Source organism: Quercus lobata, chromosome 9, assembly GCF_001633185.2.
Source record: "Quercus lobata isolate SW786 chromosome 9, ValleyOak3.0 Primary Assembly, whole genome shotgun sequence".
Taxonomy (NCBI): domain Eukaryota; kingdom Viridiplantae; phylum Streptophyta; class Magnoliopsida; order Fagales; family Fagaceae; genus Quercus; species Quercus lobata.
In genome coordinates, this window is record NC_044912.1 from 5,545,968 (window position 1) to 5,570,983 (window position 25,016).

A 25,016-nucleotide genomic window follows, 5' to 3' on the forward strand; every position below is an offset into this window, starting at 1 on the left:
AGGGTAAGAGAAGATTACTTCAATTATTAGAAGCCAATATCTCCAGCTGCTGACACACACTTCGCATGGTTGGGCGAGATTGTGGATTGGTACGTAAACATGAAACTACTAATTTCACTATTAGATTTAACTCATAAGCAGTCTTTTGACCCGGGGAGGTGAAAGACGATCATCTAACACATCTTTGAGGTGGGCATTTGTACCAACTAAAGAATGTAGATCTATAATGAGTTCGCCTAGATGCTTTCCCATAAGAACTTCTAGTGCCAAAACACTAAAGCTATAAACGTCACATTTTTTAGTCACTACCATTGTGTAAGCAAGCTCTGCAAAAATTCAATGCAATAACATGGTTTGAGTTAAAAACATGTACTATAATATCACAAGAAATTATTAGTTATATATATAATAAATTGAGATAAATAATTTTATAACAATATTACTATTATACATTTTCTTTTATTGAAAAAGTAAGCAATATCGTTATTTGCTATATTATTATTATTATAAAAACTAAAAAGTAAAAAGACAAGAAAAAAAATAGATCTTGATGATGACTTAAATGTATAGCCTATTTGGTGCAAGATAACAAGATTCAATTTCAAAAATAAAAATGTAAAATAAGACTAAAAATACTCTTGGCCTTTAAATTTAAGTTTGTTTTAATTTTGACCCTTTACATTTTAAAATTTTCATTTTGACCATTCATGTTTGATTTTGTTTTCAATTTAGTTGTGTTTCATTTCCATTAGTAGTTAAGTGACATTTGGCATTATATGAGTGAGGTGCCTTAATGGACACCACTTATCTAGCATTTAGTAGTCAAATTATATAAATATCCAAAATGAAAATAATCCCAAACTTTATGGACCAAACTTATACTTTAGACTAGAAAAAAATAATGAGCTATCATCAGGTAATAGTGAGGCAAATATTAGGAAATGAGTAATATATATATAGGAATTTTGATCAAATTTTCATTAAATGTCACTGTGGGGCCAGAGAATTTGTGATCCCGGCCCACTTTCCATTAGGGCCCAAGGCCCGCGCCGAGGAGAGTCGTTGCCGAGGATATGCAACGAAAGTCCAAATGGCCTAGAGATGTAGCCGAGGACGACCCTGTCCTCGGCATCCCAAGGCCTAGAAGGGAAGAACAACACGTCATCAAAGGTCATCCCCAAAGCGCTCCCAGAAGAAAAGGCGAATAGAATAGGACTCGCACGGGGGTACAGTGTAGGGGCGGTTCAAGGAAAAGACGTCACCCCGGCATTGAATGCGTCAACAAACGTCCTAGCCACATTGATGGGAAGGCGGCTGATGGGACAGGCACTCGAGTAGTTACCTGCCCAATCAACAAATGGAAGGTTAGGAACAATTGAGAGGGGCTATATAATGTAAGAATTCATGCGCCAAAAAAAGGAGGACCGACTCTAGAACCATTGTAACCAGAGCACAAAGGGATAATAAGAACATGAAGATCCTCGGACGAGGTCCAACGACCAGAGCCGCTCAGGCTGTGCCAGAGAGAAAGTCTTCTTGGATTAACTCAGTTCACCTCTATGTGACCGCCATGAATATCATGACTAACCACTGTCCAGTGACCAAGGCCTAACCTTTTAGCCCACTCTCTACAAATTTTATTGTTTGAGCCTTTAACGTTCGAACCTAATATACCAATTTGGGATCGTTACAAATTGAGTCCTTACAATTGGCGCCGTCTGTGGGAAAGGCTTGTGTGTTGGCACAGGTGGCAGTTAGTCATGATGGGATCAAGCCCCTGTCAACAAGGGTCCCTCAAAAGAAATAGTTTTGGTGGTGGGGCAAGCTATGCAAAAGCCTCTTCATCATTTCCAGTAGTATGCAATTGTTGCCCTAACTCAACTCCCACTCAGGGCTACCCATCGAAGTGCCAGTGGCACAGGCAGTTCTAGGGGCTTCCAACATCAAGTCAATGCCACGTACCTTTGTCAAGGGGCTAACCCTTGAGTCATAAAGAAAATATAAGTTTTGGACAAAACCAAGGTCTTGCATAGTCCTTGGACTCAAACTTGTGGGGAAACTAACTACTTTAAGAAAATATAAGTTTTGGACAGAACCAAGGTCTTGCATGGTCCTCGGACTCAAACCTATGGGGAAACCAACTACTTTAAGAAAATATAAGTTTTGGACAGAACCAAGGTCTTGCATGGTCCTCAGACTCAAACCTATGGGGAAATAAACTACTTTAAGAAAATATAAGTTTTGGACAGAACCAAGGTCTTGCATGGTCCTCGGACTCAAACCTATGGGGAAACCAATTACTTTAAGAAAATCTAAGTTTTGGACAGAACCAAGGTCTTGCATGGTCCTCGGACTCAAACCTATGGGGAAACCAACTACTTTAAGAAAATCTAAGTTTTGGACAGAACCAAGGTCTTGCATGGTCCTCGGGCTCAAACCTATGGGGAAACCAACTACTTTAAGAAAATCTAAGCTTTGGACAGAACCAAGGTCTTGCATGGTCCTCGGACTCAAACCTATGGGGAAACCAACTACTTTAAGAAAATCTAAGTTTTGGACAAAACCAAGGTCTTACATGGTCCTCGGACTCAAACCTATGGGGAAACCAACTACTTTAAGAAAATATAAGTTTTGGACAAAACCAAGGTCTTACATAGTCCTCGGACTCAAACCTATGGGGAAACCAACTACTTTAAGAAAATCTAAATTTTGGACAGAACCAAGGTCTTGCATAGTCCTCGGACTCAAACCTATGGGGAAACCAACTACTACAAAAAGAAAGTGCTAGACAGAACCAAGGTCTTGCATAGTCCTCGGACTTAAACCTATGGGGAAACCAACTACTACAAAAAGAAAGTGCTAGACAGAACCAAGGTCTTGCGTGGTCCTCGAACTCAAACCTATGGGGAAACTAGATACTCCAAGAAAATCTAAGTACCAAACACGGCCTAACAACACGCTTAACACCTTAGATGATGCCTTTAGTTCCCAGAAGTATGTTTAGATACAAATTCAACGCCCCATGGGTGCGGGTAAGTTAGAATTCTGGGATGTGATCCCAAATATATCATATGCATAACCATTCATACAGGTTAAGATAACTAGTTCAAAAACCATGAGATTCGCAACAATAGTAAATATCGACAAGGGCAACGAACATGCAATTTAAAGGAAAAAGGAAGAAAATAATTTCATACATGTGGTCAAAGAGTTTAATTACAAGCAAACTCTAAGGTCCTCAAAACAAAAGGGAAACTAATTAACAGTTGAACTAGAAACAAATACAAAAGTTGGCCAGAGCTTCTACTTCTTCAATTTCATTTTGGCCACTTCTTGGGAAGGCTGAGCAGGATTAGCCTCGGGACCCTGAGAGACATCAGCAAGGGGAATGGCCTGAAGAGGCTGAACCAAGAGGGTCGACTCCTCGGCATCAAAGATCCGAGCACTGACTATGAACTTGGCAGCCTCCTGGGACACCTTAAGATTTGGACCTCCAGGTGTTTCTGGCGCTCCATGAAGCTCTTCTCCCTTAGTCGACTCGTCAGAAGTGAGAACAAGCTGAGCAACTTTCGGCTGAGCAGCTTCAGTCTCTTAAGGAGCGCTCACAGTCTCTGAGCTGGCGGAGGCAGTCTCACAGATGGCCGAAGGATAAAACACGCTCTCTGCCTTCCATAAGTCGGACGAAGCCTTCACCCCAACTCGTTTGAGGGCCTCATTCCAAACCTGGGAGTAGTATAGCCTGCATACACTAGGGATTTGAGCTTTAAGGATGGCCTGCGTTTCAGCCACCCCAGCATCATAAGCCTCCTCCTCGGCCTTGTCCTTGGAAGTTTCGGCCTCAGTCTTGTCAAACTCAGCCTCTGTCTTGGCCTTCACAGCTTCGTCCCTGGCCCATTCTGCCACGCCCTTAGCATTCTCTGCCTCGATCAGTTTCTTCTTTAAATCACTGATCTGCTCCTTGGCGATCTCCAATTGCTCCTCGGAAGTAAGTAGGCGCCTCATCTGTTCCTCGGCCTGTTTTTGGGCACCGGTCAAACCTGCCTCAGCACTGTCCCTGGCCCTAGTCGCCTCCTTTAAGTCCTCCCTGGCCTTCACAAGGTCAGCCTCGGAATTTTTGAGGGTCCGCACAGCCTCTATACGTTTGTTACGCTTAAGTTCTGCAGACTTACTCTGCCCCTTAGCCTCTTGCTCCAGCCTATAGGTGGCCTAAACAGCCTGCTAATTGAGACAAACACATTATGAATGAGAATTTAAGAGCAAGAGTCGACGGAGTCATAGATTTTAAGGGCCTTACCATACCCAGGTACCTCTTCATGCTGAGGAAAACCTCCTGCATCCTCATATTCTTCAACTCTCTCATATCAGTGGGAAGCAGCAAGGTCATCTCTAACGCATCGGCCACATAAGCGCCTTCGCCATCTCCAAGGTTCCTCATGGATGTATCGTCCATCAATGGCTCCCCGTGGAGCATCGAGGCAGGTAGCCAAGCACTCAGCGCAGATGGGGCATCGATCCCTTTCCCCTAGCCTTGATGCCCAATCTTTAACTGTTTTTGAGCTCGCGGGGCTTCGTTCTCCTCTCGAGAGGATTGGTATTTCCCCCCATCCATTGGTTCCTTACCCTTGGGACTCCTTTTTCTCTTTGGGTTGGAGGGCTCAGGCCGAGGAGGCAGAGTTGATTGGGGAGGAGCAGGAAGTTTGGGGCGGGGAGATTGTGGTCGCGACCGGGAAGGAGAAAACTTTATCTGAACAGGCTGAGGCTGTGGTATGGGAGTTGGAACCCCGGACTGCAATTTCCCCTATGCACCCTTCCCTGGCTGGCCCTCAATGAGGTCAAGCAAGCTGGTGGGAGGTTTTCTCTTAAGACCCATCTTCGTCCGAGAAGATGTACTACCTAACAAAAGTTCCGCCTCGGACAAGTCAGGGTCACCCAGATCACCGGAAGGGTCCTCGGATGGGTCAGCTTGGTCAAATGTACCGAACTCTTCCTCGTATAAACCCCAATTACCCTCTTCTTCCTCTATTTGGTGGGATGGAGAAGAATTCGCCAACGGGATGCCCTCCGGGACAGGAGATCCTTCAGAGATCAAAAACCTGTGCGCGACTACTGTGATTTTCCGAAACCAAGGATCGTTAGCCCTAATCACGTGCTTTGGGGCTGCAAATGACTTCTGGATGGGATCATACCCTAAGATTTTGTGAGCAGCTCTGACTTGATCATCCTCGTCGTTTATAAAAACCGCCGCCTGGAGAACGGTCTCCAAATCCACCCGGTTAACCAGATGAAAGTGTCGGTGAAAGACGTGCGGATCTGCAAAAAAAAAGGGGCTTGTTCATAGTTAATAACCGAACCACACAAAATTAAGACAGCGCAAAAGATTGGCCCCCTCCTACTCTCTACACCCCACCTGGTTCTCCCTCCACAATTGGGCAAGGAAAGCCATCGTACCACTCCCCGGATACTATAAGAAAGTTCTTTTCAATCCTTTGTTGGACTCGGGGAGGCACTGGATTAGCCGAACTCTATCGTCTCTCGTCTTCATGTAGTAAGATTTGCCCCTCAAATGTTGGAGGTTGTAGTACCAGTTTACGTCATGATGGGTTAGTCGTAGCCCCATTTTTTCTTTTAAGGCGTCCACACAACCCAGAATCCTAAACACATTAGCAGCGCATTGGGTGGGAGCTAACCGAAAATGCCTAAGGTAACTCCTCATTACCGGCCCCATGAGGATTCTCATACCCCCCTCTATGAAGGCGAGAAGGGGAATTACCACCTCGCCCGTCCTTTTCTTAAGATGCCACTCCCCCTCCTTGCAGTATCTCAAACTTACATTGGGGGGTATCCTATAGTCGGCGATGAACTTTTCCATCGCCTCTTCGGTCTCAACCAACTTTTTCAATTTAACCATCTCTAGGAACTACTAAACAGACTTAGGGGATGACAGGAGAAGGAGAGGAACAAGAGAAAAATAAACTCAGAAGAGAAAAAGCACGAGTTAATGAGAGCAGAAAACTTACAGAAAGGAGGAAAAGTTCCTCGGACAGGCTTTTTATGCTATAAAGAGACTTGAATTTGGATGGAAGTTTGACTGAACCCAGGATATGTGCGCTAGAACTCTCAAGTGTGAAAGTGAAGAGACAAATCAATTCTAAAAATTATTTATACCTCCCATCGAAAATAACTGCGAGAATTTTCCTACCCATAAAGGTAAGGAAATCTCCACCATTAGATTACCATCGCACCATTGAACGTGGGAAGCACAGAGCCGCCCGCATTTAATGAAGACATGTTTCACCTATCAATGCTCCAAGAACGTGTCTCGGGCAGACGAAGAGTCTCTGGAACTGATAGATGATACGGATTGACAAGCTATGACATAGGCTTGATGTCATCAAAACCCTCCTCTTCGTCCGAGGAGCCGGACAGCAGGATTTTGAGAGGCTATTGTGAGGCCAGAGAATTTGTGATCTCGGCCCACTTTCTATTAGGGCCCAAGGCCCGCACCGAGGAGAGTCGTTGCCGAGGACATGCAGCGAAAGTCCAAATGGCCTAGAGATGTAGCCGAGGACGACCCTGTCCTCGGCATCCCAAGGCCTAGAAGGGAAGAATGACACGTCATCAAATGTCGTCCCCAAAGCGCTCCCAAAAGAAAAGGCGAGTAGAATAGGACTCGCACGGGGGTACAGTGTGGGAGCGGTTTAAGAAAAAGACGTCACCCCCGCATTGAATGCACCAACAAACGTCCTAGCCACATTGATGGGAAAAGACCCCTGAACAGTGTGGCTTCGGTTATTGCAACTAACAGAAAATGGGGGAAGGCGGCTAATGGGACAGGCACTCGAGTAGTTACCTGCCTGATCAACAGATGGAAGGTCAGGATCAACTGAGAGGGGCTATATAATGTAAGAATTCATGTGCCAAAAAAAGTAGGACCGACTCTGGAACCATTGTAACCAGAGCACAAAGGGATAATAAGAACATGAAGATCCTCGGACGAGGTCCAATGACCGGAGCCGCTCAGGCTGTGCCAAAGAGAAAGTCTTCTTGGACTAACTCAGTTCACCTCTATGTGACCGCCATGAATATCATGACTAACCACTGTCCAGTGACCAAGGCCTAACCTTTTAGCCTACTCTCTACAAATTTTATTATTTGGGCCTTTAACGTTCGAACCCAATATACCAATTTGGGATCGTTACAAATTGAGTCCTTACAGTCACTAATCATTTCCCTCTCATGCCTTGTATTTTTTGGAGGATGAAAATTTGAATTTGTGAAGGAAAATGTACAAATGAATTTGCTCCTAACCATTTTGTTTCCTATTATTTAAACTACCAAACAAAGAGGAAATGAAATGAATATTTTCAGAAAAAAAAAAAAAAAAAAAAAAAAATCATTTCATTCCTTTCCATTATTTAATAATATATAACATCCCATGTACCTATATCCGAAGATAGAAAAACAATTATATTTATAAAAAAAACAAAACAAAAATACAAAGTTCTAAAACAAACATGTTTAAGTTTAGGAAAAAAAAAATCAAAAATCAAAAGAGAGAAGCTTTGAAGCTTACCTGGTGCAAGATAGCCATACGTGCCTGCGATTGTTGTCCAGTTAGATGAATCTGGCTTCAAGAACTTCGTAGTGCCAAAATCAGAGACACGGGCTTCAAGGTCAGAGGTCAACAAAATATTCATGCTTGAGATGTCTCGGTGAATTATAGATGGAACACAATCATGATGCATATAAGATAGAGCATAGGCCACACCTTTAACAATTCGTACCCTAGTTTCCCAATTTAGCTCCTTTGCTTCTTTGCTGCTTAACATATCTGCTAAGTTTCCTCTTTCCATGAATTCATATATAAAAAACATGTGCTCTTCATTGAAACAAAAGCCAAGGAGCTTTACAATATTCCTATGTCTTATTTCTGTCAGAGCTGCTAACTCGTTGGTAAAATTTTTTATTTTCTCAGCCCCTACGCCTTCAGCATGAGAACTCAGCTTCTTCACTGCTAATACTTGACTGCCTGGAATTCCCACTTTGTAAACTTTTGCAGATGATCCCACCCCAACACAATACATTTCATCAAAGTATTTTGAAGCTTCAAGTATGTCTTTATACACGACCTTCCCATTAAAGTACCATAGTGAGAATGGACTTCCAGTCCTTGATGTGTTTTCAGCTTTCAACATATTTCTTGAGGACTTCTTTTGGAGAAATATAAAAATCCCAACAAATGCAAATGAAACTAACAACGCACCAACTAAAGAAGCAACAATGACTATTACAATTTTTTTTTCTCTTTTCCACCACCCTTCTTTATTACTGAGGCATTACATGGACGCAAACCTTGGATTTCACCACATAGGTCTCTGTTGTTACTGAAAGCTTCCAATGTAGATGACTGAAAGATTTTGCTCTCAGGAAGAGGACCCTCTAAGTTGTTGTTTGACAGGTTGATGCTTGTCAAGCTCATCATGTTACTTAGTGAAGTGGGGATTGAGCCATTGAGGTTGTTGTGTGAGAGGTTGAAGTTTGCTAAATCTTTAAGGCTCCCAAGCTGGGGTGGTATCTCTCCAGACAATGAATTGAAACTCAAATCTAGTACATCTTGTAATGCCACAAGACTACCAATTTGATAGGGAATCGTGCCATTCAAGTAATTATTGCTCAAAGATAAACTTTGTAGCTTGCAGCAGTCCCCTATTTGAAATGGAATTGGCCCACTTAGCATGTTCATTGAAAGGTCTAAAGATACGAAGTTGGAAAGTCCTCCAATTCCCACTGGTACCTTACCTGAAAGCTTGTTGCCATTCATGAATAGGGAGTACAATTGGGATAACTTTCCAATTTCTGCTGGTATGTCACCTGACAATTGATTGGAAGAAAGGTCAATGTATCCCATTTTGCTCAATTGAACAATCTCATTAGGGATTTTACCACTAATAATATTCCCCGCAAGTCTCAAAACAGTCAAGTTTTGGCATTCGCCCCAGTTTGGTGAGAGTTTGCCTCTCAACCTGTTGTAACTCAAATCAATATAAGTAAGATTTGGGTGCACCCCAAAATCCTGGTCTATATATCCTGTTAGTTGGTTATGTTCAAGCCGAACCCTATACAAGGTTCGGCAGTTTTTAAGACTAACTGGGATAGGACCGGGTGAAATTGTTAAAGGCAGCAGTGAACCTAGTAAGCTTTCCACCTTTACACACTTGTTGGGGTAAGTGGCCAGTGAAGTTGTTCTCAAGCAGGTGTAGAGCAAGTAAGGAAGAAATGTTTCCTATTTCTTCTGGTACAGAACCAGATAATTTGTTAAACAAGAGGAACACTTCTGTTAGCTTTAAAGTCCCAATGTTAACGGGGATTTGCCCTGAAAGCTGATTATCAGCAAGAGGAAGAATGGTTAAGTCACTCAAATTACCCAAGGATGAAGGGATAGGACCAAAAAAATAATTCCCATCAAGAGCCAGTAGAGCCAGGTGTTTCAAATTTCCTATTTCTTCAGGAATTCTGCCAACAAGCTCATTAGTTTGGAGGAGAAAATTTTTTAGACTAATGAGTCCGGTTTTAGACTTACCAGTTCCATCAGGGAACAAACGGCTATCTAGTTTTCCTGTTATATTGTTTTGGGAAACATCAAGCTCATAAACTTGAGTGAGATTAGCAAGGGAAAGAGGGAGTGACCCATTGAAAGAATTAATGGAAAGATCAAGATATTGGACTTTAGAAAGCATGCCAATGTTCATTGGTATGGTGCCTTTGAGTTTGTTAGATCTAAGATCAAGGCGAAGAAGGTTTGGAAAAGAGAGAAAATCAAAGTTTTCGAGGGTACCTTTCAATCCCGAGTAAGCAAGGTTTATTTCAGAAACACTCCCTTCATCATTACAAGCTATTCCATGCCATATGCATGGACTTGAAGCAGTTAAATTGATTTGTTCTACCCATGAGTTCAGAATTGGTTGGTCAGCTGGGAGGCTTTTTTTCCATTTGAGTAGAGCCTCTGTTTCTGCCTTTAGATTAGCCTTGCAGGAGGATAGCAAAACAAACCAGCAAGCAACTAAGACTCTAAGAGTGCAAGTGTAACATGTTTTGATTGCTTTCCTTGGCAGGCCATAGCTCTGAAGTCAGAACCCTTTTACTGTTTGTTTCGATTGCTAAGGGTATATACATTATATGGCCTTCTGCAAATCAACTTTACTTATTTATCTCACATGCACTTGGATCAGGCATCTTTAGTGTGTACACATTTGTCTCCAGATTTTGAAATCCCAAATGAAAAAATTTGGTTTCAAATTGGTTTGAAGTTATCTTTTTCAACATATTATATACGTAGCGATTTATAGAACTATCAATGTGTATAATTTAAATAAGTCACTTGAACTCATTAAAAGAGTTATATAACTAAAATTATATATAAATAGTCTATTCAATCACCACATGATGAATTGGAGCAAGATAACTCAAAATCAGTTTGAAACCAAACTTTTTCCAATCCCAAGTTGTTCAAGAAAATCAAATAAATCATTGCGTCTCTTGACCTTAACTAAAGAAAAATCAATTACGTTTTCTGGATTCTAGAACTTAGCTCGTTTACTTATTCCCGGTACACCTTGATTGATTTTTGAGTTAAAAGGTTCATATTGCTACTTTGATTTATCACGAGGAACTTACTGATAGAAAGTGATAGCTCTGGCTACGGTTCCTTGAGGTTAGGAATTTCTTGTCTCTTGCAAGAAGTCGTATTCCTTATCCTTGTTTAGGTAAAGACTTGAGGGGATTCCAAATTATATGTCCCATATATATACTTGCCCACCAGGCCATGCTGATTGGGATGGATGTGCCACTTGACCAAACATAAGCCAATAGCGCAGATTCACTCTAGCCAAGGGAGAACCTAAAGTCATGTAAATTTATTTCATGAATCAATAAGTATTGAAAAAGCACACATATTTCAACAATCATTTAACTGCTAAATAATAGTTCATGTTAACGGTACACTTAGAATAATTGTTAATAAAAAATAATATGAAAGTATTTAATCTTAAATTTAGAATTCAAGAAGAGAAATACACTAAGATTTAATCTTATATATATATATAGAAGCTTGTGACATGGTGTATACTATATATATAACTGAAGAGCAGTTGCATGCCTCTCATCTTCTTATATCATTCAAGTCTTCTTTGAACGAGTTTAGTAGAATTTTTTAAAGTCTTTCTTGTTCAAGACAAAAATAATTGGACTCCACTCTCTCCAGTTAAATTCATCTCTCTTTGCCATGTCTAGATATTAAGGGTTATTTTAAAAATAACATACATAACAGGTTTGACGTGCATGCCTTCTGTTATACCAATAAAGTTTATTGCATAGTAGTACCAATTTTTTTTTTTTTTTTTTTTTGGCATACTTGATTATTTATTTGAGATATAGACCAAATTGACTGGAGGCAATTAGTTGGAGATTGTTTCTAAGTGATTTGGTACTTCAAATTAATACGCTTAGAATTATGTAGTTAAATGATTAAATTTACAATTTCTAAACCGTTAAAACTTTTGAAAGAATTAGTAATTTAATATGGTATCATCAGGAGATCCTAAATTATATGATACTAATTAAAAATAAAGTAACACACACACATACACACACATATATATATACACACACACACCAAATCAATAGATGAATAGCAAAAAGGATGCTCATTAGCATCCTCTGTTAGGTTCTAAATGTTTAGAACAATTGGCCAATCGTGAACACAAACTTGTCTAGATATAGATCTTAGAGTCTATAGGTATTATTAGACAATGCTCAAGGTGATTCAAGTCAAGATTCAAGAACATACAAGCTGTAGCAAGAAGATTTCATAATCTGTTTGGTTCGATCGATCGAAAGTCATATCTGCAGAATTTTAATTAAACCCAAACAGCAGTTCAAGCCCATTAAGGATTAGGGTTTCTAATCTACTTCTCCCAGTATATAAAGGAAACCCTAAGCATGTTTTTATGTGGCTTTTCAGAGAGAAAAGAGTGTGCCTCTTTTGTATTTAGGGTTTTGTTCCTAAAAAGCTCTCTTATGTCTTCTATTGATGCTATTCTTTGAAGAATCTCAAGATCCGGTATTGTAAAAGTTGCTGCCTTCTCTTGTCATCAAAGGTGTTGATGATGTAAACCTTCAAGGGTAGTCTTGGAGTCACAAACAGGAGAGTTTGTGTTGCTAAACCTTTAAGTGGGATCTCAAAGTCACAAACGGGGGTGTTTGTGTTTTGCAAAGGCCAAAGAAAAAGGAGTCCGTGGATTCAGAGCTTGCACGTGGTCGTGTCAGTAAGTTCTACTGGTAGGTAGCAATAAGAAGTCGAGCGTGGGGGCTTATAAGTCTTATTGTATAAACTTCGATTCTTTCTAGTGGATTTGCTTTTTACCTTGAGGATAGCTAGGTTAAATCCTCCCCAGATTTTTTACCGGTTTGATTTTCCTAGGTTATCATATCGTTGTGTTATTTATCTTTCCGCTGCTTTGCATGATATGATCTTTGTTATTGTGATAACCTAGATTTGTTAAATTGGACTAAGTATCAATTTGGCTAATTACCTAGGTTAAATCAATTGTTTTAAGGGGTCTAAAAACCAACACACTTGACACTCTAAAAGGGTGTGCTAAGTGTTTGGGCTATCAACCTTTCAAGGATATGAAAATGGAGAGGTAGAAGTTGAGGAAAAAACCACAATAGATTGTGTAAAGAAATGTGGGTATAACAATCTCTAACTCTCGAGAATAGTGGTTAGGGTTTTCTCTCAGAAGCACTCCTTAACATTTGTGGATAATGTGGGTATATATAGTGTGGGTACAAATAGTGTGTATTAGATATGACAATTCAGCAAAACAAAATGTTTTGCAGGTATCTCGCGAGAAGGCCTTACCTGCGAGACACTCGCAAAAACCAGCTGTCTCCATCCTGTCTTGACTCTTCACATTCCAGTCATGTGTTAGGCTCATGCTTCACTTCGCAGGTAAGCTTCTCGCAAGATACCCACGAAAACTTCTTTAGTCTTCAAAAGCCTTGAGTCTTCACACACTCTCTCTCACACACAACCCTTACAAGAAATCTCACATAAAATACAAGGTACAAATAATTGAACAAAATTACAATCAAATTTGGTACAAAATTAAAGCCAACATAAAATAGTTGTAAATTATAACTTTACATTAACTATATAGTTTACCACTTTCTCCGAAATGATTTCTTGACCGTGTTAGGGACGCAAGAAAGGATGGCCTAACTTGTATCATTGTAACTTGTAAGACCCGCCTTCAAAAATGAACCAAGTTTCTATTCAAACAAAGCATTCCCTAAGAAAAGAAGTTTCTAGTCAAACAAAGCAAAATCGTAAACAAAAGAAAAGGAAAACTTCTAGGCAGCCTCTCTTTATTTTCTTCCCATGAACAAAACTAGGAAAAAAAACAGTAATTAAATATTTTACTAGGTCAAGACATCAATTTGTTTTTAGTGTAGACAATATTTGAATTTTATATCTTTTACTCAACAAAAAAAGACCTTTTCTATCTGCCATAAAGATAGAGTGTTTTTTTTTTTTTTTTTGGGTAAATTAATAACAAAAATAGAAAAGGGGTAAGAATCGAGGAGATGATGAGAGTGACTACTCTATTTGAGCATGACCATAGTAATACTTTCACCAGCTAACATCGATCCTGAAAGAGAAACCCATAGAACCGTAGCTATACCCTAGACCCACAAGGACACATGTGGGTAAAGGGGCCGCAGTGTAGGGCTCCATAAGGATAGAGTTAATTATGAGTTAAACTCTAATATAAATGGAAAATAAAATTTTGTTATTAATCAGACATTAGTTCCATTTCTTGGACTTTATTCTCCGGTGTTTGCGGGGAAAGCTTAGAAGTTGTCAATGATATTTTGTTTGGGCATGAATAACAGGGAGTTAGTTGTTATTGGACTGTAAATTTGATCAAATGGAGTTGAAACTTTAGCACTTCCTATGATTATGGGATGAAACTAGGGTTATGCTTTTTAATGTACTTTATAGAAGTTCAATTAAGTCTCTAGTTGTGACTCTTTTATTTCTCAGTTGAGAATACAATACATACATACATACATACATATATATATATATATACACAATTTTGGTCCATGGTAAGTCAAAATTTATATTCATTCATGAACTATTGATCATTACAAATGTTTAACATAATTACATATATATATTATAAAAAAAATATTTTCTTTAATAATTCAATAATCACAAAATTGAGAGAAGAATTTTTTTGTTATTGTTGTTTAGATAAACAGATAATAGAAGAGGGAGATATGAAGTTCAAACCACAAACATAGGAATTAAGCACCACAATAATATTATTACCACTCAGATAAATTGTGGAATTAAAAGAAGGTTATTTTAAATTTTTAAGCATGTGGCAAAAAGCCAAGCCAAGCCAAGCCCAACCCAACCTAATATTGGCTTTTCGATAATAGATTGAGTGACATCCTACATAAGAAAAATGGAAAAAATTGCCAAATGTCCTTTTCGGGCAAAAATAGCAGCTCTTTGCCCCCTTTCTCAAACTAATTAGGGAAATACCCCTCTTTTGAAACTCGATTTGTGATAAATCAAGTTAGGCACTATGGCAGCGTTTTTAAGGAGCCTATAGTGACGTTTTCAGGACCTATAGTGACGTTTTGTAACTGGACCTCTATAAAATCGAGTTATAGGTAAAAAAAAAAATTTTTAAAATTGCCTATAACTCGATTTCATAGAGGTCGAGTTATAAAACACCACTATAGGTCCTTAAAACGTCACTATAGGTCCTGAAAATGCCGCTATAGGGCTCCAAATTTTTTTTTTTTTTTTTTTTTAACTCGATTTATCTCAAATCAAGTTACAAAAGAGTGGCATTTCTCTAATTAGTTTGTAAGATGGGGCAAAATGCTGCTTAGTTTGGGAGAAAAGGGCATTTGCCCATTTTCTCCTAAGAAAAATGATCCTTTTTGCTTAATCGTAGTTCATTTGTTCTTGAAAGTAATGTTTGATAAGTAGCTCTAAGCAAACAAGGTCATTGCATTGGAATTATGATTAAATCATTAAATTCAGAATTTTGTAATAGTTTAAGCTTTTAAGTTTTAAGTAATCAATTATTTATCATGTTATCGGAGCAAGTGATCTTAAGTTGAAATATTGTCTCCACTAATCTAACTTAGGAAACATTTTCCCCTTATTCAAACCACTGGATAGAGTTGAAAATGTCATATTTTAGCACATTTATTTTTACTTGAGTATGTGATACATATACAGTTGTTTGTGCTCTTATGATCCAATTTTTGTGGTTTAAACCCACCTGCCTCCTCCCCTACTATCTACCTAGGCAAAAAACTATATAAAAAACATTTTTTTACTAACTAAATCCCTTTCTGTGGGATTTAATTCTGAAATCAAATCCCTTTATTTACTTTTAACCCAAAAAAATAAAAGAATTATTATGTTTGAGTCAATTTGTCTACTAGTTAAGCTTAAATTTAGGTTTGAACTTGACTCATTTATTAAATAAGCCAACATAAACCATATTTTTTAGTCTAGCCCAACCTGTTCAAAAACATTTCTATTTATTTATAGCTCTAGTGGTAGTAGCTTTTTGATGGCGCAGAGGCAACATCAAACCTCTTTTGTATGTTATGTCCAGTACAAGTATTGAATAAACTGTTTTTATATAAAGATAATCTATATATATATATATAAAACCGAAACCTTTGCTGGCACCACAATTTTCCACGTCAGCACAATATTTAAAAAATAAAAAATAAATAAAAATTATAACTCCTTAAAACCCTAACAACCTTACCCCTCTCTCAAGTTAAGAAATATAAAACCACGGTTTCTGCAAACTCTCTCTCTCTCCAGACGTAGGAAGTCCTAAAGCATTCAAGATCTACAATGCACGGTATAGATTTTAGCTTATAAAGTTCAGCTTTTGTAAGGTTAGTTTTATTTATATATTAATTAATATATAGTACTTTGTTCACCATTGAATACTCATATAATCAATTTCCAATTCAGTGTTCAAGAATTAAACCAAAATTCTAACTGCGCTATCATAAAATATTATTATTAGTATGAATTTTATGGAGTTGCGGTGTTCAAGAATTAAACCAAAATTCTTTTAAATTATCTATAATATTTTGTCCTCTGAAAATTTTATCTCTTTGATTTTATTATATTGTGTTTCTTAAGTTATAGAGAGATTTTCTTTGGTTTCTGCAAACTCTCTCTCTCTCTCCAGATGTAGGAAGCCCTAAACGCACGGTATAGCATTCAAGATCTACAACTCACGATATAGATTTTAGCTTATAAAGTTTAGCTTTTGTAAGGTTAGTTTGTTTATATATTTAGTCCTTACGTTTAGGTTTAGGTTTAGGTTTAGGTTTTAAGAGATTTATATATTACTACTATGTGGCTAAATTTCTCGTGACATCAGTTTTATGTTTTTAACCAAATATATCAGGAAAGCAAGAGAAGGTGCATAAATATTTAGTCCTTACGTTTAGGTTTAGGTTTAGGTTTAGGTTTTAAGAGATTTATATATTACTACTATGTGGCTAAATTTCCTGTGACATCAGTTTTATGTTTTTTTTTTTTTTTTTTTTTTTTTTTTTTTTATGTAAGGTTAGTTTGTTTACATCAGTTCTTTATCTCAAAGATAAGACTTTTATTTCTACCGCAAGAACTATTTAGGTATGTATCCCTTGCAAGCACACATGAACTTAAATTGTCTTTTAATATATGCATGCTTTATTATTTTCTAATAGTTTTCCCGTGCATCGCACGGGTTAGCGACTAGTTTTATTGATAACGAAAGAAATTACAAAGTATTTAAATTCACAATTACTAACAGATATATAAAGGGAGGACACTTTTCCATCCAAATACAAGTCTCAGATTAAAAAAAAAAAAATCTGCATGCTTGTTGGCCCTTGTACCACATAAACATGCCATCCAATTCCAATTACTACTACATGAAGTAAGCTGGCCTTTTATATCCTCAAGTAGATTACGGCCCATAAGGAATTGGGCTTGAACTGTACATTAATAGACATGACAAAGAGAAGTGAATGGGCCGGACTGGAGAGTCGAGTCCAATTATGATTGTCTTGATTACATCTAATCGACTTTCATGTGCTCATGAACAAGAAACACATCGAAATTTTTACTTAACCCAATCAAAGAAGACTTTGAATGGGATAATTAAGAAAAATGAAAGGCAACTGCTCTTCGGTTATATATAACCAGTGTATCATGTTGCAGACATTTATGCTTGTATATGCGAAAACAATGGCCTTTAAGAAGTTCAATTCATTGGTTCTCTTCAGTTTCATGCTTCTATTTGCCTCAAAAGCAAAATTAAGGGGAGTAACCATGACTTCCAAGCTTGGTGTGACAAGTAATTAATCTGCCCTTATTCTTGTTTTTTATATTCTGTCTGTTTTAAAGTTTAAGAAAATGATAAAATAGAGAGAATAATGTTTTAGAAACGATAAAGATGTAAATTTTGCTAATGTTAAGATTCGTATCATAACATTATTGATGTGCCCTTAGGGCATCCATAAACATTTTCTTTTATTAAATGGCCTCTGATCAATATATTCTACTGATTAGAAAAGGTATTAAAACATTTATGGTTTAAGGATATTGACTTTTTTTTTTTTTTTTTTGATAACAAGGATATTGACATGTAAAGTTACTTGCCCTGTAAATCAGGCTTATAGTGAATAGTGATTACTTATTTTGCAAGTATAGGTTTACAAATGTGTGGAATTTACGAAATAACATGCATGTTTTGCCCAAATAGATCTAACATCCCTCTTGAACTCAAGGTAACAAACCTAAGATGAGATTGAGTTTGGACAGAAGCATGAGAAAATGATAAGAAAGTTGGAAAATATCATGAAAGAGATGATGACCAATAAAGTGACAATCAATCTCAAATCTCAATATGATTTTTCTGTTTATTGAAGACATCATTTTGAGCTTCACAATAATTCAAAGTGACAATTAAAAAAGGAACGCCCATGTCCTCAAGAAGAGAGTGCAACCAAACGAGCTCAATAGTGGTGTTGGCCAAAGCACGCATTTAGCCGCGGTAATAGATCAAGCAACAATCTTCTTATTCATTCACTAAGAAATTAACACATCCCCTTACAAGAAATAATATTCAGTGGTGGAACAACAATTAGTGAGGTCTCCTACCTTCTAATGAGAAACTTTAAAATGTCAACAAGTAATTAAGACATTCTTGATAGTTTGGAAGTAATTACAACTCAAAGCTTATAAGGCGATGTTGAAAAAAGAAACTTGATCACTTATTTGCTCTTATCTTTTCAACCGTGACGAATTTTTGAGTGATACTTACTACATTGAAAAGTAGACATCTATGACTTCAAAATGGATACAATTTTAACCAAATTTAGATTAAAATGAGTAAGTTATAACATTGTTTTAAAAACCAAACTAGATTGATCGATTGAACCAAGAACCAAACTCAAAATCAGTTTGGGAAAATTGGTGGTTAAATAAGTAAAAACTGAAAACCAAACATGTTTTCAATTTTTTGATCGTTTTGGTTTTTAAAACCATGAGTTATAATTATATGAATTTAGAGTGGTTATTTGTGTCCAAGATATTGGAGCACGTATGCATCAACTATTCATGCATATGCATGAACAAATAACAATACATATGTACACACAGCTACCAAAAACTCTGTTTCCATATTTAAGCTCAAAAAAATCAATATCTATGAGGGATGTTGCCTAATCATCTAAGAGGCTTTAGAATCCTCAAGGAACCCTCCAAAACCCTAGTTTGGACTTATAAATATTCACCTTCTACCTCTATTCCAAATCATTTTTAGAAAGAAAGGATTTTAGCTAGTACTGTTGCCAAAATACCATCTTTCTTCAATTTTTTTTTTTCTTTACATTAGCACATTAAGCACAACTTTTGTCTTTAAAATTTCTCCCTCGTCATCATTTTATATAAAACTCATTTTCACTATTGCTTCAAAACCTATTCACAAAAAAAATAAATAAATAAATAAATAAATCTTTCTTTGAATTGTGATTACTACATTCTAAAGACTGGCCAATGAAATCATGGGTTCATCCTGCATATAGAGTATTATAGACTAATGACTTCTTTGAAATTTTTGGCATTCAATTTTTTCTTTGTTGAATTTCACTTCTGAAGCGTGCATTTTGTCTATATTCATAACCGAAGGACTTTTTCCCGATTTACTGGTTCTCCCTTGGGCTAGAGTCAACTATGAGTTGTTGGAAGAGACCAGAAGTTCTTGATCTTATCTCTAAAAAACCTATAACATGAAATCTATGCCTATCATTGCTTAAGTTCATGCATGTATTGTCATCAACTTGACTATTTTGTAGTTCGAGTCCGTTTAGAAACAGTTTTTTTTTTTTTTTTTATCAACGTTTAGAAACAGTTTATTTAGCTGAAACTGAAAACTTTTTACTAAAAGTATGATAAAAAAAAAAGTTAAAAGCTAATAGAATAGTATAGTAAGACCTATTAATAATACAAAAAGTGTAAAGAGACTCATATATAGTAGCAAAAATAAGCTAAAGCTCTAATAAACTTTAACTTTTATCACTTCCCAAACACACTCTTCAAATCTTGTTACTTTGTTTCTAATGAGTGCCATTTGTTTTTTAAGAGAGAGAGTATCAATTTGAACAAATTTCTCATAAGCAGTCTCCAACTTATTGACCTTTAGTCAATACGGTCTATATCGCAATTATAAATAATCAAGTACAGTCCAAAATTCCAAGAAAAATTCCTCGTGGCTAAAGTTCAATGGACGCAATGCTAACAGGGCAATGGCATTATCGAAATTTTTTGGCATTTTTTTTGGGCACAGATTGAACTCACAAGAAGTGTCCTCTCCATTTGTCAGAGAGATAAATATTTGTAGCTTATTAGATGAAATCAGAAAATGGTCGAATATGCTATTTAAATTTATTACGTGACAATTCAAATAATTTTGTGTATTTTAATCACATGATCAAATACCAACTCATGTTGGGATCAAGTGAACCATGGCCTCACATAAAATTATTTATTTGTATAATAAATATTCTTATATAATTATTTAATTTTGACCCTCAAAATATTAAAATGTCAGTAAAACTTTTTTTTTTTTTTTTTGTTTTATGAAATTAAAATTCTTTAGTTAAAAATTATTTCAATAAAGAGGGGGGGGGGGGGGGGGGGCTAAAATTCTTCAAGAAAGATTACTCTTTTATTTCGATTCTAAGATAATTTCTTACTCTATTTGTGCAGGCTCATGCTTCCCTCTTTTCTTCTTCCTCAATTCATCAAGTTCCTCGTGATAAATCAATTAAAGAGGTATAAGGAGGTTTTAAGCACCAAAACGTTGGCTTACTAATTAAACTTAAGCCAATGAATTGGGATTCCCTTAGGCTAGTTATGTAGGTTGAGCTCAGTTTATAATAATGGGTTTCATCATTCAGTTAATAGGCCTACGGAGTGCTCACACTTGTTTTGAATCCCATCCTCTTGCTAGTTGATAAGTTTAGATAGTCTTTTGTCACCAAGATCAAGTCCAAATCGGAGAATGAAGAATGACTTTAATATGAAGGCCCAATTTTCAATCCACTATGACCCCGATGATTCTTTTCAACCCACAATTTAAAGCAAGAAAATTTTAACTTTGGCCCATCCATGCTTATGAAGTTAACCTTAAAATCATGCTTTTTATAATAAAATTGATTTTATTACTCACTTCTTGTTAATTTCATCATCATCAAATCATTACCATTATCGCATGTCTTGTCACACAACACAGTTTTAGACCATGATGCCATGAAAATAAAATTCACTACTTGAGATGTTGTAACAAATTTGAATAACGGATTTTGTGTTCATTGATTAATGAGTCGTATTAACGGGTACTCTTAAAGCAATTGTTAATAAATCATTTTTGGAAAGTTTTAACACTACTTTCATAAGAAATATAAAAAGTTATTAAATAAATTAATTACTTTATCACTTTTTTCATAAAATATTTTTAGAAATAGTTCCTAAATCAATTTCCTTGGGACATTTGTTAACTTTTCCTTTAATTAATTAATTAATTAATTAAACAACACAGTTTAACTTTAGAAGAGGTTGGTGAACACAAGGGGTGTACATTGGGTTTCACACCTTCCCACAATGTAACTTAATCATCAAACTTGTCTATAAACTAATTTTTTTATTTATTAAGTCAATTAAATAAAAATTATTTTTATTTTTTATTATAAATATATATATATATACACATTAATATTCAAAACTAAGAGAAAGTCCAATTAAATTTTAAATTAAAGTTCAATTTTGCATCATGTGTTCCATCTGATTTTTTAATTTTTGTGACAAGTAAATTATTAAGTACAAAAACTGAAGAGTTTAGATCCAATTAGATTCTAAATCTCATATATATATATGTGTGTGTGTGTGTGTGTGTGTGTGTGTGTGTGTGTGTGTGTGTAATTATGATTGTTTTTAAATATATCAATGTATATGCATGAGGTTACACACAAATATAAAATAAGTGATGTCTCCTTAAACTTCAGCATACGAAATATTATTTTCAAAAATAAACTTCCTTAGTATTCTTTAAAAAAAAAAGGGAAAAAAAGTACGAGATTGATAGATGAAACTACATGGTCTAGACATGCACTTTATCAATAATTGTCAGTTCACAAAATGAATTTTCTGACTTAGCTGAATTTTCTTTTTTCTTTATGAAGGTAGACTTAATTATTAATTAGGGACTTTCGATGCATTATTTATCCTTGCTCTACGGGGCAACGACCTTTTTTTTTTTTTTTCCACCGACTGAATCCATTGAGATGTGACTTGTGTTGTGTATGGCTTTATAGATTATAAAAAACGAATAAACCGGTTTATACGACTGTGAATTGGACAATAATCCTGTCCGACCAGTTTGGAAAGAAGCGGCTTTAAGAATAGAATAAACCGGTTCAACAATTCAATCTATCAAATTTTAATTTTAATTTGATCATTTTAGTTCTTTAAATTGTCATAGGTTAAAATAATTAATCACTATTAATTTAATATTAATTCGCTTGTTTATACATTTTTTCTTATTTCTACTTTGAACTTTGATTGAAGGATTAATATTTTTGTAATATAAATTTATCTATTTATATTTTGCTATATCCATTTTCTTAAGATGGTGACACATGAATTTTATTATTACATGTAATAAATGAATATAAATAAATTTTTTTTTTAAAAATCCTAAGTTGAGTCCAAATAGTTAACATACAATTTAGTTTATTTGTGGGTTCCAATTAACTCAACTAATAAAATTTCTAATGATTGTATAAGAAATTTAGGGTTCAATCCCTACCTATACCAAAAACTAATTGGTGTCTTGACCTGTTGATAATGAACTATCATCAAAAGCGGATGCCATAAGTTGAAACTCTCTAAAAAAAAAGTTTATTTATAACCTTATTGGTTTTTCTTTAAAAAAAAAATTAATAATAATTGTAAGGACCCGACTTGAGTTCCCAGCCCAGTACGTGCATGGACTTAGGCCCAAAACAATGAATTTGTAGAAGAATGGGTTGGAAAACTGGGCTATAGTTGATCAAACAACGATATAGATAGGCTTGATGACAAAAAGATATAAATGGACTATTATGAAATAAAGAAAGAACATCCTCGGTGAAATCCGAGGACAATAATTCTAATATAATGTTCTTAGATAGCGTTATAAATTTAATTGTGGATTTCTACAGTATTTCTTCTCTCTAATTTCTGATCTCCTTCTTTGTTCTTTCTCCTCTTCTTTTATAGTCCTTTCCCCTTTCACCTCCACCGTCCACCTGTATGCTAGATGGTTAGGGCTGATACTTGTCCCATCAGTCCTTCTCATAAGTCTTCAAGTAGTAGTTGTAATGCTAAAATACATTATTCAGGTATCACTTCTACATTAATGCGGCTAAGGGATTAGCTGCAGTGCAATTAATGCGGAGGCAGCAGCTTTCTCTCCAGATATTTTGGGGTTCATCTTTATCTCATATCTCTGCAGTGCCTATCCACCCTAAATGAATTTCAGGAATTGCCATCTTTGCTGTCAATCCATTTTCTAGGACCTTGGCTAAGTTTGGCCGAGGAAGTTTTCATCCTCGGCACACTTTTCGGAGCCTTTTGGACTAAAACCCACCATTTATTCATCAGTGCAATTTCTTCTGACGAAAACATCTCATCCTCGGGGGGATCTTTGTTCTTGGCTTGAGCCACAGGCCCAACATATGAATAAATAATGCACTTCTGGACCCAAGGACCCTACAATAGCCCCTCGAGATTCCCCTTTCTATCTCCTCGAGAAGAAAGGAGGATTTCAATGTCTCTAAATTAGCTCTGTGCCTATTTCGTTCTTCCTCTGCTTATGAAGACGCCTTTTTTGTCTGCCCACAATGCGCTCCTGACGCTGCAGCATTCGAGGCACGTTTTTATTTAATTTTGGCGGCTCTTTGTCCCCCATGTTCTACGGTCTGATGCGAATCGTAAGGTTGAGGGCTTCGTTGGGAATTGAGCTGGAATTTTCCCGCTCTCTGCTCTTTCCTTGGTATAAAAACCTATTAAATCAACTTTTTCCCTCACTTTAGCATTGATTTCGTTCTAGCACTCATACCTTGAACCTGCACACTTTTTCAACCTTCTTGAGCCCTTACAAATACTAAGGACCCGTCTGAGGACACCTTTACTCTCCCCGTAAGTCTTCTTAAAATTTTGCCCTTTTCTAGACAAGAGTAGATTTAAGAATTTAGTAGATTCCGAGGAGGGGATAGAAAGCTTTAGGGCTCGTTATAATATCCCTCCATGAGTAGGAATTAGATATTGTGATGAGAGTCAATGGCATGAGGATAGGTAGGTCGAGGAGGTAGTGATCCCGATGATTGCATTCATAGAAGGAGGGATGAAAATCCTCATGGGTGGAGTCACTAGAGACTACCTTAAAGCTCATAGGTTGGCTCCCACTCAGTGTGCCCCTAATATGTTTAGGATCCTAGGCTCCGTGGATGCCCTCAACGAAAAGATGGGTTTAGGTCTAACCCACCATGATGTCAATTGGGTCTATAACCTTCACTGCCTAAAGGGATAGGGATACTACTTGAAATCAAGGTATCCCAAGGTTAAGCTCATTCAGTGCCTCCCCGAATCCAACAAGGGGCTGAATAAAGACTTCCTAATCTTGTCAGGGGAATGGAGTGATGGTCTCCCTTGCCCGATGAAAGAAAGAGAACCAGGTGGGGTACTTAGACTAGGGTATTCATTTACAAGTCATTTCTTTGATTTACAAAATTTTTATATTTGACAAAATTTTGTTTCACTGATGGATTTACAGACAGATGTGCTGCTGAACCGAATTTCAACCTGGTCAACAAGGATAGCCTAGACAAAATCCTTAAAGCCAAGGTATTTGTAAATTCGAATGGCCAATTACGAGCGACTCACTTGATCCTTGGATACACCCTGATCTCATCCAGCTTCCAAGCTCCGAAGTGTGACATAAGGGCCAGAGACCCCCATTTACATCGGATAAGTGTAGCTGCTCCCGGTTTCCTTCTTCCTGGTCTAAAAGTAGAAATCGAAGAAGTTACAACCCCCATTCCTGAAGGTATACCAACAATAAAGGCCTCATCGCTACAACAGACAACCAGTGCGGCCACTCCATCTTACCCCCCCAATATACAAGAAGAAGAAGTGGTAGAAGTAGCTGATTCCGAGGACGAGTTTGAAGTCTTCAACCAAGCATAGTTCCCGGAAGTTTCAAATCCTGATCTTGGCCTTCCATTCTCACCATTAATCTACGAGATGGAGATACAACGCAAACCAAAGTCCAGCTTGCTTGACTTAATAAAGTCACAACCTAGGA

At 36.8% G+C, this 25,016-nt stretch overlaps 1 pseudogene; it reads right to left on the bottom strand.

Annotated features, from left to right (window-relative positions):
• On the bottom strand, window positions 1–24,750 carry LOC115961109 (annotated as a pseudogene).
• Between the last annotated feature and the right edge of the window lie 266 nt (window positions 24,751–25,016).